Raw genomic sequence first — 12,554 nt, forward strand, 5'->3', positions numbered from 1 at the left:
AAAGAGTAAAGTATAAAGGTTTAGAGTTCAGAGTCAAGTGGCCTGAGTGACTATCAGCTCAACCATTTATTAAACTGTGTGACATGGACAAACTCAACATCTTTGAGCCTTGATTTCTTCACTTGTAAAAGAAAAAACATAGTAATACCTATATCTCATAGGTTGAATTAAGTCAGACAACATACAGAAAGTATGCTGAACAATTACCTGGTACATAGAAACTTATAGTTAATTGGTATCATTGCCATATATTAGTATGCTAAATAAAATACATCTTACCTAATCATACCATCACATATTATCTTAGATGTTTTCTACAAATTACACAGCTAATTATCTGATACAAATTGTTTTACATGAATACATCTAGATAAAACTAAATTCCATGAGGTAAGTAGCCTATTTTTTTGGTAGAAGTAGAGTTGGCAACTCTGCCTCTAAAAGACAGTGAAAAAAGCTGAATAAACTATGTTTTAAAAAAAAGTTTTCTTCTTAAAAGCATTAAGAAACTAACAAGACAATGACTAATTACCAAGGGAAAAAAAATCAAGAAGATCAAAACTCACTTTTTCCCTGAAGACATTTTCCAAATCCAAAGAAAGAGCTGTGAAAATGAATGCTAACAATCAAAGTCACCCTGCCCCCATTTAAAGTTGTTACCGGGCTTCCTAGGTGGCGCAGTGGTTAAGAGTCCGCCTGCCAATGCAGAGGTCACGGGTTCGATCCTAGCTCTAGGAAGATCCCACATGCCGCGGAGCAACTAAGCCCGTGTGCCAAAAAAAAATAATAAAGTTGTTACCTAGAAGGGCTCTAACTCTCAGAATAAGGGTGAACCAGAAGTAAACCACCTCTGAAACCTGGCTTCCTCTCCTCTGGGTCATTCCAGTATCTCAAGAAGGTCCCACATTAATAGTGCTTCCAATTATTTAGCATTTTTCAAGAAAATGAATTGGTACCTTATCTTGTGAAGATAATTCTTTGTTAAAAATCTAATATCAGTACAAGATCATGAATTTAAACATGTTTTGTGGATTTTAGTTCACTGCAATTATTATTATTATTAAAACTGATTAAAGACCTAAATGTAAGACCTGATACTATAAAACTCTTAGAGGAAAACATAGGCAGAACACTCTTTGACATAAATCACAGCCATATCTTTTTCAATCTAGCTCCTAGAGTAATTGAAATAAAAACAAAAACAAGCAAATGGGACCTAATTAAACTCAAAAGCTTTTGCACAGCAAAGGAAACCACAAACAAAACGAAAAGACAACCCAGAGAATAAGAGAAAATATTTGCAAATGATGTGACAGACAAGGAATCTGTCTCAAAAATTTACAAACAGCTCATGTGGCTCAATATCCAAAAAATAAAAAATCCAATCAAAAAATTGGCAGAAGACCTAAACAGACATTTCTCCAAAGAAGACATACAGATGGCCAAGAGGCACATGAAAAGATGCTCAACATCGCTAATTATTAGAGAAATGCAAATCAAAACTACAATGAAATATCACCTCACATCAGTCAGAATGGCCATCATCAAAAAATTCTACAAAGAATAAACGCTGGAGAGCGTGTGCAGAAAAGGGAACCCTGCTACACTGTTTGTGGGAATGTAAATAGTGGCTGCATCAATGGAGAACAGTATGGAGGTTCCTCAAAAAACTAAAAATAGAGCTACCATATGATCGAGCAATCCCACTCCTGGGCATATATCCAGAGAAAACCATAATTCAAAAAGACACACGCACTGCAATGTTCATTGCAGCACTGTTTACACAATAGCCCAAGGAAGCAACCTAAATGTCCATCGATAGAGGAATGGATAAAGAAGATTTGGTATATGTAAAAAGTAGAATATTACTCAGCTATTAAAAAGAATAAAGTAACGCCATTTGCAGCAACATGGATACAGCTAGAGATTATCATACTAAGTAAGTCAGAGAAAGACAAATATCAGTTATATGCAAAATCTAAAAAAAAAATGATACAAATGAACTTATTTACAAAACAGAAACAGACTCACAGACTTAGAGAATGAACATATGCTTACCGGGGGGAGGGATAGCTTGGGAGTTTGGGATCGACATGTACACACTGCTATATCTAAAATAGATGACCAACAAGGATCTATTGTAAAAAAAATTTTTTTAATCTAATATCAGTATGAGATCATTAATTTAAACATATTTTATGCATTTCAGTTCACAGCTATTACTACTATTATTATTATTGTTATTATCATTATTATTATTATTGAAGCTTATGTGGTCTCATCTTTGACTGGGGGGGAGCCCTATTCAAGCCTATCCTTTTGATATGACCTACTAATCTTTAGTAGCTACCTTGCTGTCTGATATTTTGAACCACTTCTGCCCAAAATCTCAAATCATCCATTTCTTCAAGATCAGGAAGAGAGAATTTTGGGAAGATGGCAGAGTAGGAAGCACTAGGAATGAGTCTCCCCAACTAGAAAACAACCATGCTGGCAGAATCTGTCTCATGTTAACTATTTTGGAACCCTGAGTCTACTGAGGCTTGTAAATTCCAGGGAAGAATTAGATGATAACTTGTGGTTAATTTGAGTCAATTTCAGCTCTCAGCAGAGTAACAGTTACCTATTTCCCACCCTCAGCTTTAAGACAGGCAGCCCTGCACAGTATACCAGCTTGTACCTAGTTTGTTTAAGTCAGGGTGGGCAAAAAGGACCTTGTCTTCCAAATACTGGGAATCTGTCATCTGATTGCTGACTGCTGCTTCTGATCTCAGAGGAGAAGACAAAGAGGCAGAGGTCTTGTTGTACTTCCTTCCATTGTTATAAGCCCATCGAACTCTGGCTAAAGCGAATTCCAGGGGATTTAAAGGACCATTGTCCTTCTCTTCATTTTTCTCTCTTCCCCTTTTGGGAGCCATCCATTAAAAAACTAGGACATTTAAAAGCAAATGCACATATGGGGACTTAGAAAACTACTGCACATATGCAGAGAAAGGTGTAGGCAAAAAAAGACCTTAAGTTTATACCTCAGGCTGATCCTCAGCACAGAGACAGCTACAATTTAAAACAAACAGGGCTTCCCTGGTGGCCCAGTGGTTAAGAATCCACCTGCCAATGCAGGGGACACGGATTCAATCCCTGAGCCAAGAAGATCCCACATGCTGCAGAGCAACTAAGCCCGTGCTCCACAACTACTGAGCCTGTGCTCTAGAGCCCAAGAGTCACAACTACTGAGCCTACGTGCTGCAACTACTGAAGCCCACGCACCTAGAGCTTGTGCTCCACAACAAGAGAAGCCACCGCACTGAGACGTCAGCGCACGGCAACGAAGAATAGCCCCTGCTCACCACAACTAGAGAAAGCCCGAGAACAGCCACAAAGACGCAATACAGCCAAAAATAAACAAATAAATTTATAAAAATAAATAAATAAAAAATAAAGTGATTACTGATAGGTAGGGATTATTTCTGTCATTTTGCTATTTTTCATGATATCTTATGGATTATTATGGATTTTTTTCCACAGACTGAGATATAGTTAGTTCATAATCAGGAAGTGTTCCAGGACAGACTACATGTTAGCCCACAAATTAAGTCACCACAAAGGTATGAAGTTAGAAATTAATAAAACAAAAATTCATAGATTTATGGAAATTAGACAACACATTTGTAAATAACCAATGGATGAAAGAAGAAACCACAAGAGAAATTAGAAAGTACTTAAGATATTAATGAAAATGAAAACACAACATTCCAAAACTTATGGGACACAGAGAAAGCAGTGCTAAGGGGGAAATTCAGTTATAAAAGTTTACCTTTAAAGAACATGAAAGATCTCAAATTAACAACCTAACTTTACAACTTAAGGAACTAAAAAAAGAACAAACTAAATGCAAAGCTAGCAAAAGAAAGAAAATAATAAAGATTAATTAGTGCAGAAATAAAGGAAACAGCAAATAGGAAAGCAATAGAGAAAGTCAATAAAACACACCTGAAAAGATCAACAAAAATGGCAAATGTTTCCCTAGATGAACAGAAAAAAGAAGACTCAAATTACTAAAACCAGAATTGAAAGTAGGGACATTACCACCAATTATACAGAAATAAAATGTATAAAACAATACTATGAACATTCGTATGCCAACAAATTAGATAACCAAAACGAAATGGATAAATTTCTAGAAACACAAAACCTACTAAGACTGAATCTCAAAGAAATAGAACATCTCCATACACCTATAACTAGTAAGGAGATTGAATCAGTAATCAAAAAACTCCCAACAAAGAAAAGCCTTGGAGCTAGTGGCTGCACTGAGAAATTCTACCAAAACATTTAAAGAGCTACCACCAATCCTTCTCAAACTTTTCCAAAAAATTAAAGAGGAGGGAACACTTCCTAACTCATTCTCGGAGGCTAGCATCACCCTAATATCCAAACCAGTCGAAGACAATACAAGAGAAGAAAACTAAAGGCCAATAATACTCCTTATGAGCATTGATGCAAAAATCCTCAACAAAATACTAGTAAACCAAATTCAACAGCATATTAAAAGGACTATACACCATATCCAAGTGGGATTGATAGCTGCAATATAGGACTAGTTCAAAATATGAAAAGAAATCAATGTATTATACTACATTAATGGAATAAAGGAAAAATATGATCATCTCAATTGATGCAGAAAAAGCGTTTGACAAAATTCAACACCCTTTTGTGATAAAAACACTCAACAAACTAGGAATAGAAGGAAACTAACTCAACAAAATAAAAGCCATATATGAAAAACCTACAGCAAATATCATACTCAATAGTGAAAGACTGAACGCTTTCCCTCTAAGATGAGGAACAAGACAAGGATGTCCACATTAGCCACTTTTATTCCATGTAGAAATGGAAGTTCTCACCAAGCAATTAAGCAAGAAAGAGAAATAAAAAGCATCCAAATTGGAAAGGAAGAAGTAAAATTACCTTTATTTGCAGATGACATGATTTTATATGCAGAAAACCTTAAGGAATACACAAACACACACACAAAACTGTTAGAATAAATGAATTCAGCGAAGTAGCAGAATACAAAAATCAACATATAAAAATCAGCTGCATTTCTATACGCTAACAATGAATAACCCAAACAGGAAATTAAGAAACAACTCCATTTACAACAGCATCAAAAAGAATAAAAATAGGAGTAAACTTACCAAGAAGGTAAAACCCTTGTACAATGAAAATTACAAACCACTGCTCAAAGACATTAAAAAGACATAAATGGGAATACATCCTACATTCATGGATCATAAGACTTAATATTAAGACGACAATACTAACCAAAACAATCTACAGATTCAGTGTAATCCCCATCAAAATCCCAATGACATTTTTTGGAGAAATAGAAAACTCATCCTAAACTACATAGGGAATCTCAAGGGACCCTGAATAGCTAATATAATCTTTAAAAAAAGAAGAGTGAAGCTGGAGGGGTCATACTTTCTGATTTTGAAACTCACTGCAAAGCTACATAAATCAAAACAGAGGGATTTCCCTGGTGGCACAGTGGTTAAGAATCCACCTGCCAATGCAGGGGACATGGGTTCAATCCCTGGTCTGGGAAGATCCCACATGCCATGGAGCAACTAAGCCCATGCACCACAACTACTGAGCCTGTGCTCTAGAGCCCACGAGCCACAACTACTGAGCCCACGTGCCACAACTACTGAAGTCTGCACGCCTACAGCCCGTGCTCCACAAGTGAAGCCACTGCAATGAGAAGTCTGTGAACTGCAACGAAGAGTAGCCCCTGCTCGCCACAACTAGAGAAAGCCTGCTTGAAGCAAAGACCCAATGCAGCCAAAAATAAAATAATATTAAAAAAAAAATCAAAACTGAGTGGTGTTGGCATATAGACCAATGGAATAGAATAAAGAGCCCAGATATTATTCCCCACATTTATTGCCAAATGATTTTCAAAAAGAGTGCCAAAAATCCTTCAAAGGAGAATGGTCAGTCTCTCCCTCTGCTGGGAAAAGAGTAAAAAGAATAAATTTGGACTCTGACTTAAGACCATACACAAAAATTAACTCAAAACTGATCAAAGAACTAAATGTAAGAGCCAAAACTATAAAACTTAGAAGAAAACATAGGGTAAAAGCTTCACAATCTTGGATTTGGCAATGATTTCTTGGATATGACACCAAAGGCACAGGCAACAAAAGTAAAAATAGACAAAATGGACTTCACAAAAATTTAAAATTTTTGTGCATCAAAAGATATTGTCAACAGGGACTTCTCTGGCAGTTCAATGGTTAAGACTCCATGCTTCCACTGCAGGGGGCATGGGTTCAATCCCTGATGGGGGAACTAAGATCCCACATGCTGCATGGCATGGCTAAAAAATAAATAAATAAATTTTTAAAATTAAAAAAAAAAAGATATCATCAACAGAGTAAAAAGGCAATCCATGGAATGGGAGAAAATATTTGCAAGTCATTTATGTGATAAGGGATTACTATCCAGAATATATAGAGAATTCCTGAAACTCAACAACAACAACAACAAAAACACCAATATGATTTAAAAATGGACACAGAACTTGAACAGACATTTCTCTAAAGAAAATATAAAAATGCCTACAAACACATGAAAATATTTCAACACCATTACCCGTTAGATTAATGCAAATCAAAACTACAATAAGATACCACCTCATACCCATTAGGATGGCTACTATCAAAAAAAATAGAAATAACAGGTGTTGGTGAGGATGTGGAGAAACTGAAAACCTTGTGCACTGTTGGCAGGAATGTAAAATGGTATAGCAGCTACAAAAAATAGCATGGTGGTTTTTCAAAAAATTAAATGCAAGGACTTCTCTGGTGGCTCACTGGTTAAGAATCCGCCTGCCACTGCCAGGCACATGGGTTTGATCCCTGGTCCAGGAAGATCCCACATGCCGTGGAGCAACTAAGCCCATGCGCCACAACTACTGAGCCTGTGCTCTAGCACCCAAAAGCCACAACTACTGAGCCCATGTGCCACAACTACTGAAGCCCGTGCGCCTAGAGCCTGTGCTCCACAAGAGAAGCCACCACAATGAGAAGCTCACGCATCGCAATGAAGAGCAGCCCCTGCAATGAAGAGTAGTCCCCACTCGCTGCAACTAGAGAAAGCCCACGCACAGCAATGAAGACCCAATGCAGCCAATAAATAAATTAAATTAAAAAAATTAAATGTAGAATTGCCATTATGATTCAGCAATTCTACAAAAGAATGGAAAGCAGGTTCTTGAAGAGGTATTTGTATATCCACGTTCACAGCAGCATTATTCACAATAGCTAAAATGTTGAAGCAACCCAACGTCCAACAACAGATGAATGGATAAGCAAAATATGGTCTATCCATACAATGGAGTAATATTCAGCCTTAAACAGGAAGGAAATGTTTACATAAGTTACAACATGGATGAACCATAAGGTTATTAGCTAGTCACAAAAAAACAAATGCTATACGACTTCACTAATATAGAATGTAGAATGGTGGTTTCCAGGACCTTGGGAGAATGGTGAGTTATTGTTTAATGGGTATAGAATTTCAGCTTTACAAGATGAAAAGAGTTCTCTGTGTGTCTATAGATAGAGCTAAGATACTTATATCTACCTGTCTACTAGAAGGCCTAAAACACTGACTGACTCAGGATCCCTAGAACACAGATTATGATCTTGAAATGCTATTTCCTTCTTAAAAAAACCCAGAGTCTCTTGAAGAAATGACTTCAGATTTGGGACAAAACTAATTCAAGATATCAAGCAACAAGAAAGTTATTACAGACTAGTAGGGTGGGACTTCCCTGGTGGTCTACTGGTTAAGACTCTGGGCTTCCAATGCAGCGGGTGTGGGGTTCCATCCCTGGTCTGGGAGAGACAAACGAAACAAAACAAAACAACCAGACTAGTAGGGCTGTATCAAAAGTATAAGCTTGAATAGGTTCCTCCCAGCCAAAGATGAGACCATATGAGCTTTGATAATAATTGCAATGAACTGAAACCTAGAAAATGTTTAAATTCATGACCTCATACTGATATTAGATTTTTTTAAGAATTGTCTTCAGAAAAGGAACCAATTAATTTTCTCAAAAATTGGTAAATTAATGGCAAGAATCAAATATTTATGCTCCTTTCCTAAAGGAATTTTACTGCTGCGTATTCAAATGATAAGGGACTAATATTCCAACTAAAGTAAAAAAGACATGATAGAATTAGAATATCACTATTTTGCAACCTTCAAAGAACAGATATAGGCATTAATTATCAACAGGTGCTGAAAATACAAAAAGAAACATGAGACATTCCATGCCTATGATCTTGCCAAACACCACCTAGAGAATTACCAAAGGGATTGAATCTGAGTCTGATCCAGTCTTGAATCCAGCTACCAATGTGCAGGAATTACCCAGGGCAGAGGAACATAACTAACTCTACATGAGTATGCAATCTGCAAAATCCAGACTGTAGGATATATAGGTCAAATGACCCAAGTTCTTCATCAGATAAATTATAAGGAAAAGAAAGGAATAAAGAGAAAACCTACATATTAAAAGTTTTTTTAATTTAATGAGCAAGACTACATTATAGTGCTGAAGAATATAGATTTATGAAGAAACTTTTTTTAACACAAGGAAATTACTATAAAAGTCAGAAGAATGGCTACTAATGGGAGTACAGAAGTAATTTTAATTGGGATGGAGCAAAGTCTTAGCATGGTTCTCCACCCTGAACTAGGTGGTATCATCTTTTAATAATTCATTAAGCTATATACATTTGGTATATGTGTTCTTTTCTGTTTGATTTCATAATAAAAATTCATTTTTTAATGAAAAGATTTTTTTAAATAACAATAAAACAATATAAGCAAAAGTGAAGGAAATAATAACCAAAAGAAGGTTGGTATAGCCAGAATGCCTGGGTTTAAATCATGGATTCTGCCACACAACCAACAAAGTACTCGTCTCTCTGTGCCTCAATTGCCTTATCATAAATGAAGATAATAAAAGTACTTAGCTCATAGGTTCTTGTGAAGATTTGGAAAGTTGTTATAGAAAGGACAAACAGAACAGTGCCTGGCACACAGCAGGACAGAGGTAGTGATCAGAGTTGGTGGCCAGCTATCTGTGTTTTCTTAAACAGTTACTTAACCACTCTGGGCTTCAGTTTCCTTAGTGGAGTTTAAAATACCTGACAGGCTTATGAGGAGGTCAAAAGGAAATATACATATGTGTAGTATTCCATAATTAGTAGATCCTTTCCAAGGTCTCTCAACATCCAGAGAAAATTACCTGTCACCTCAGACATACCTCAGTCATAACACGTTCCTCTTTGCACTTTTCACCTTGTCATTCAAGTTGATCTCAATGAAATGATCACTCACTGAGTCTCATGTCTGAAACTGGATCTTCATCTAGGTTTCAAAAAGATAAAGAGAACCAAATCTTAAAATATTCATCTCCTAGTAAGAATGGTCTTGTGTTATTCCCAGAGCAGGCACCCGTGGTACTGGTGGTAACCTCTAAACAGGACAAATGAATAAACTGCTAATGAACTCCAATGCTCAACACCACCTGCCTTTGCTCTGTCTTCTTTCCCCTTATCTTTCTTCTCCCTGCTGTGTTGAAACATTTAACTGGGAGTCCAGCTCTATCATCATCTAGCATCAATTCTGATTCTGGCTTCAAAGGTAGAATAATTCTTATTGGCAGCGGTACTCTCTGACAGACAAATACCACTGAACACAAAAAAGGAAAGGCAGGGAGAATAACTATCAATTTCACCTATGACCAAGCACTCCTTTTTAGAGGTCCATGCTGTGAAATTAATGTGCCAGTAGTTTGCAGCAGCCTTTACCCTACTACAGGCTGTAACAGGACACAGGTATGGAACTCAGTCAGAAGAGACCCAATGCTTCCCAAAGCCAAAGCAGAAGCTGCAGCTTGCTTTAATCAGTGTCATAACACACCTAAAGTAAGACTGTGGGAATAGGACTTGCAGGGTAGGTGTTCGTTTGCACTGAATACACGGCATAGAAAGCCAAGTACAGGGAAGCAAAACACAGTTCTATTTCCATACACTGTCCAGGTCTCCCAAGAGTCCTTTGGTAACTTGCACTTTATAGGTCTGAAGCCCCTGTAACATGCACCATACATTAAAATCTAATTATTTTTCACTTCTTTTGGGGGGAAAAGTTGGAAATAAAGCATGGCCAGTAGCTGTTCTTTCTCAAGTGAGTCACATCAAAATCGGTAATTAGCTTTCTCAAAAGAACATATTTCACTTTACTGCAATAAATGGAACATGCAATGCTTTCAAAGTCTCTATTGTCTATTAAATGCAAAAGCTCTGTTCCAAAAATCTGCCAACATTCTGTTTAACGTTCCTACGAAGAAAACTGAATATACCGCAAATAAGGAAACTGAATTAGGACTAGATCTCATCTCAACCAAATCATTCTGCCCCCAGAGAGATTACATAATGGGTCAGGACACGCCTCTAAGCAGAAGCTGCAGGTAAAACCATCTGTCAGCCTCTTCCCCAAGGTGCGGCGGGGAAGGCCCGGGTCTACTTGGCAATACCAAAAGTAAAAAAATAAAACAAAACCAAACCTCATACAGAGGACTGAAACCAATGTGGGCAACGCGTGCACAGTGTTTAACATGATTACGGTTAGAGAATAAAGTGGTACAGAAACCCTGTTTGGTCTGCGTGTTTCGCGTCTCTTAGTTTTGCAATACTTCCACCTCACCTATTTTCTTAATAAAAGCAAATCAGGCTCCGCATCAAGAGGCCCCTCTGATTCTGAAACAGGCCTATTAAACCGGAGAAAGGGACACTCACCTACTTACCCTTTCGCCTATCTCCCACCTTTTGCTACGAGCTTTCACTAGCCAAGCGACCTTCTCAGACACCTTGACACTGAGAAGTGGAGCGGGTCGGCTCTAGTGAACTCTTGGGGATGGAGTAACTACCTACAACTTTTCCAGAATCCAAGCTGCGCCGGGAATTGTTCCAAGCTTCACACTCACTGCCTCATTTAACCTTCTCAACCCCCATGTAAGGCAACAATTACCCGCTGTGTTCTACAAATGAAGAAACTGAGGCGCTGAGACGTGAAACGAGACGCCGAAGATCACAAACGGCGGGAAGACAGACTTGAACCGGGTTTATCAGGTTCCCCTCCCCTCCCCGCCCCTCCCCCCAGGCCTTTATACTGGGATTCTAACTGGCGCGAACCCGTCCCAGGCGGCTCCTCTCTGGGGATCCCAGCAAGCGTCAGTCTGCCCACTCGCAGGGCGCAGATGAGGTCAGTGCCCGGGGTTCCTCAGGCAGGGGCTCCAGCCGACGCCTCTGTGAACCCGAAGGGCCGCTCACCTTCCTCAGCCGCCGCCTCCCTCCAAGCAGCCAGCCCAGCGCGGCCGGCTCAGACGCCTCCGGCCCCGCCTCTGCGACCGTTACCCCGCCTTGGGAGGCCGGCCAATCGAGCGCGAGCGCGTCGAAAGCGCTGCCTCTGCTCTGACTCGAACGCCCAAGCGATTTTCTCGGCCCGCCCGGGGAGGCTGGGCCTGCCCCGCGCCCTCTGTTTGGCTCCCCTTATGAGGGCGTGGCCTACTTTGAACACCCTTGCGCCCCGCTGGCTTTCCCGTCTGCGCCTGCGCACTTTCATTGCAACTTACAGCCTCTGGGCCCGCAAGTTTTCTGTCACTTACCTGGATCCTCCTTTGCCAGGGAGATTTAAGAAATTCACGTTCAAGGCGGTCGGTGAAAGTGAGGCCCGGGCCACGTGGCCGCTGCAGACTGCCCTCCATACACACACGCGCGCGCGCGTCAAATCTGCTAGCTCTTGCTGCGGGTCTGGTCACCGTGTTTTCTATTTTCCAGACCTGGCTGAGCGCTGCAACACCTGGCATTTGGAGGACACAAATAAATGTTTGTTGATGACGTTTTACCCTCCCATTCAGCATTTTCCAGATCTCCAGGAAGTGTCAGGTGATACATCCAGCTCCAAAAATGCAAAAGTGGCTGGCTTGGAGATGTTCAAAATCTAGTTAGGGAGATAGGTAACCACCTTGAAATTAAGGTGCAGTGTGATGGGCATGATCAGAGAAAGGTGTGCAGGACACAGAAGGGAAAGAAAAGGAGGATTTACCTTGGTCACTGAAGTCTTCCTCGACCAGTGGGTCTCAACCCTGTCTGCATATTAGAATCACCTGGGGACTTTGAAAACAATGCTCAGCCCCCAAATCAATTATATCAGAATCTGCCTGGTAGGATACAGGCATCAATAGTTTGTAAAACTCCCCAGGTGATTCCAATGTACAGCCAAGGTAGAGAACTACAAACTTAGATGCACATGAAGGGTGAATAAGTTCCCCAGCAATACAGATAGGAAAGGTATTGAAACTACAGAAATGCGTTGGGGGGGGGGGGGGGTTGGGGGTGCATTCCAAGGAGCTCCTGTTCTTTGTTTCAGCGCAGAAAGAATTAATCGAGAGGCAAAATGATAGATGAGTGATT

At 39.5% G+C, this 12,554-nt stretch overlaps 1 protein-coding gene across 9 annotated transcripts in view; it reads right to left on the reverse strand.

The window, feature by feature from the left end:
- CEP70 (centrosomal protein 70) overlaps positions 1 to 11,880 on the reverse strand; it is a 91,117-nt gene extending 79,237 nt beyond the window's left edge. For 6 of the 9 annotated variants that reach the window (XM_057739565.1, XM_057739571.1, XM_057739561.1 and 3 more), the window contains exons 1-2: positions 11,412 to 11,473; positions 9,344 to 9,447 (exon numbers count right to left, since the gene is read on the reverse strand). The gene's annotated coding sequence lies outside the window, so the exon portion shown is untranslated. The other 3 variants (XM_057739563.1, XM_057739562.1, XM_057739564.1) reach the window with 3 other exon arrangements.
- Positions 11,881 to 12,554: the final 674 nt, after the last annotated feature.

This window comes from Hippopotamus amphibius, chromosome 6 (genome assembly GCF_030028045.1).
Source record: "Hippopotamus amphibius kiboko isolate mHipAmp2 chromosome 6, mHipAmp2.hap2, whole genome shotgun sequence".
Lineage (NCBI taxonomy): Eukaryota > Metazoa > Chordata > Mammalia > Artiodactyla > Hippopotamidae > Hippopotamus > Hippopotamus amphibius.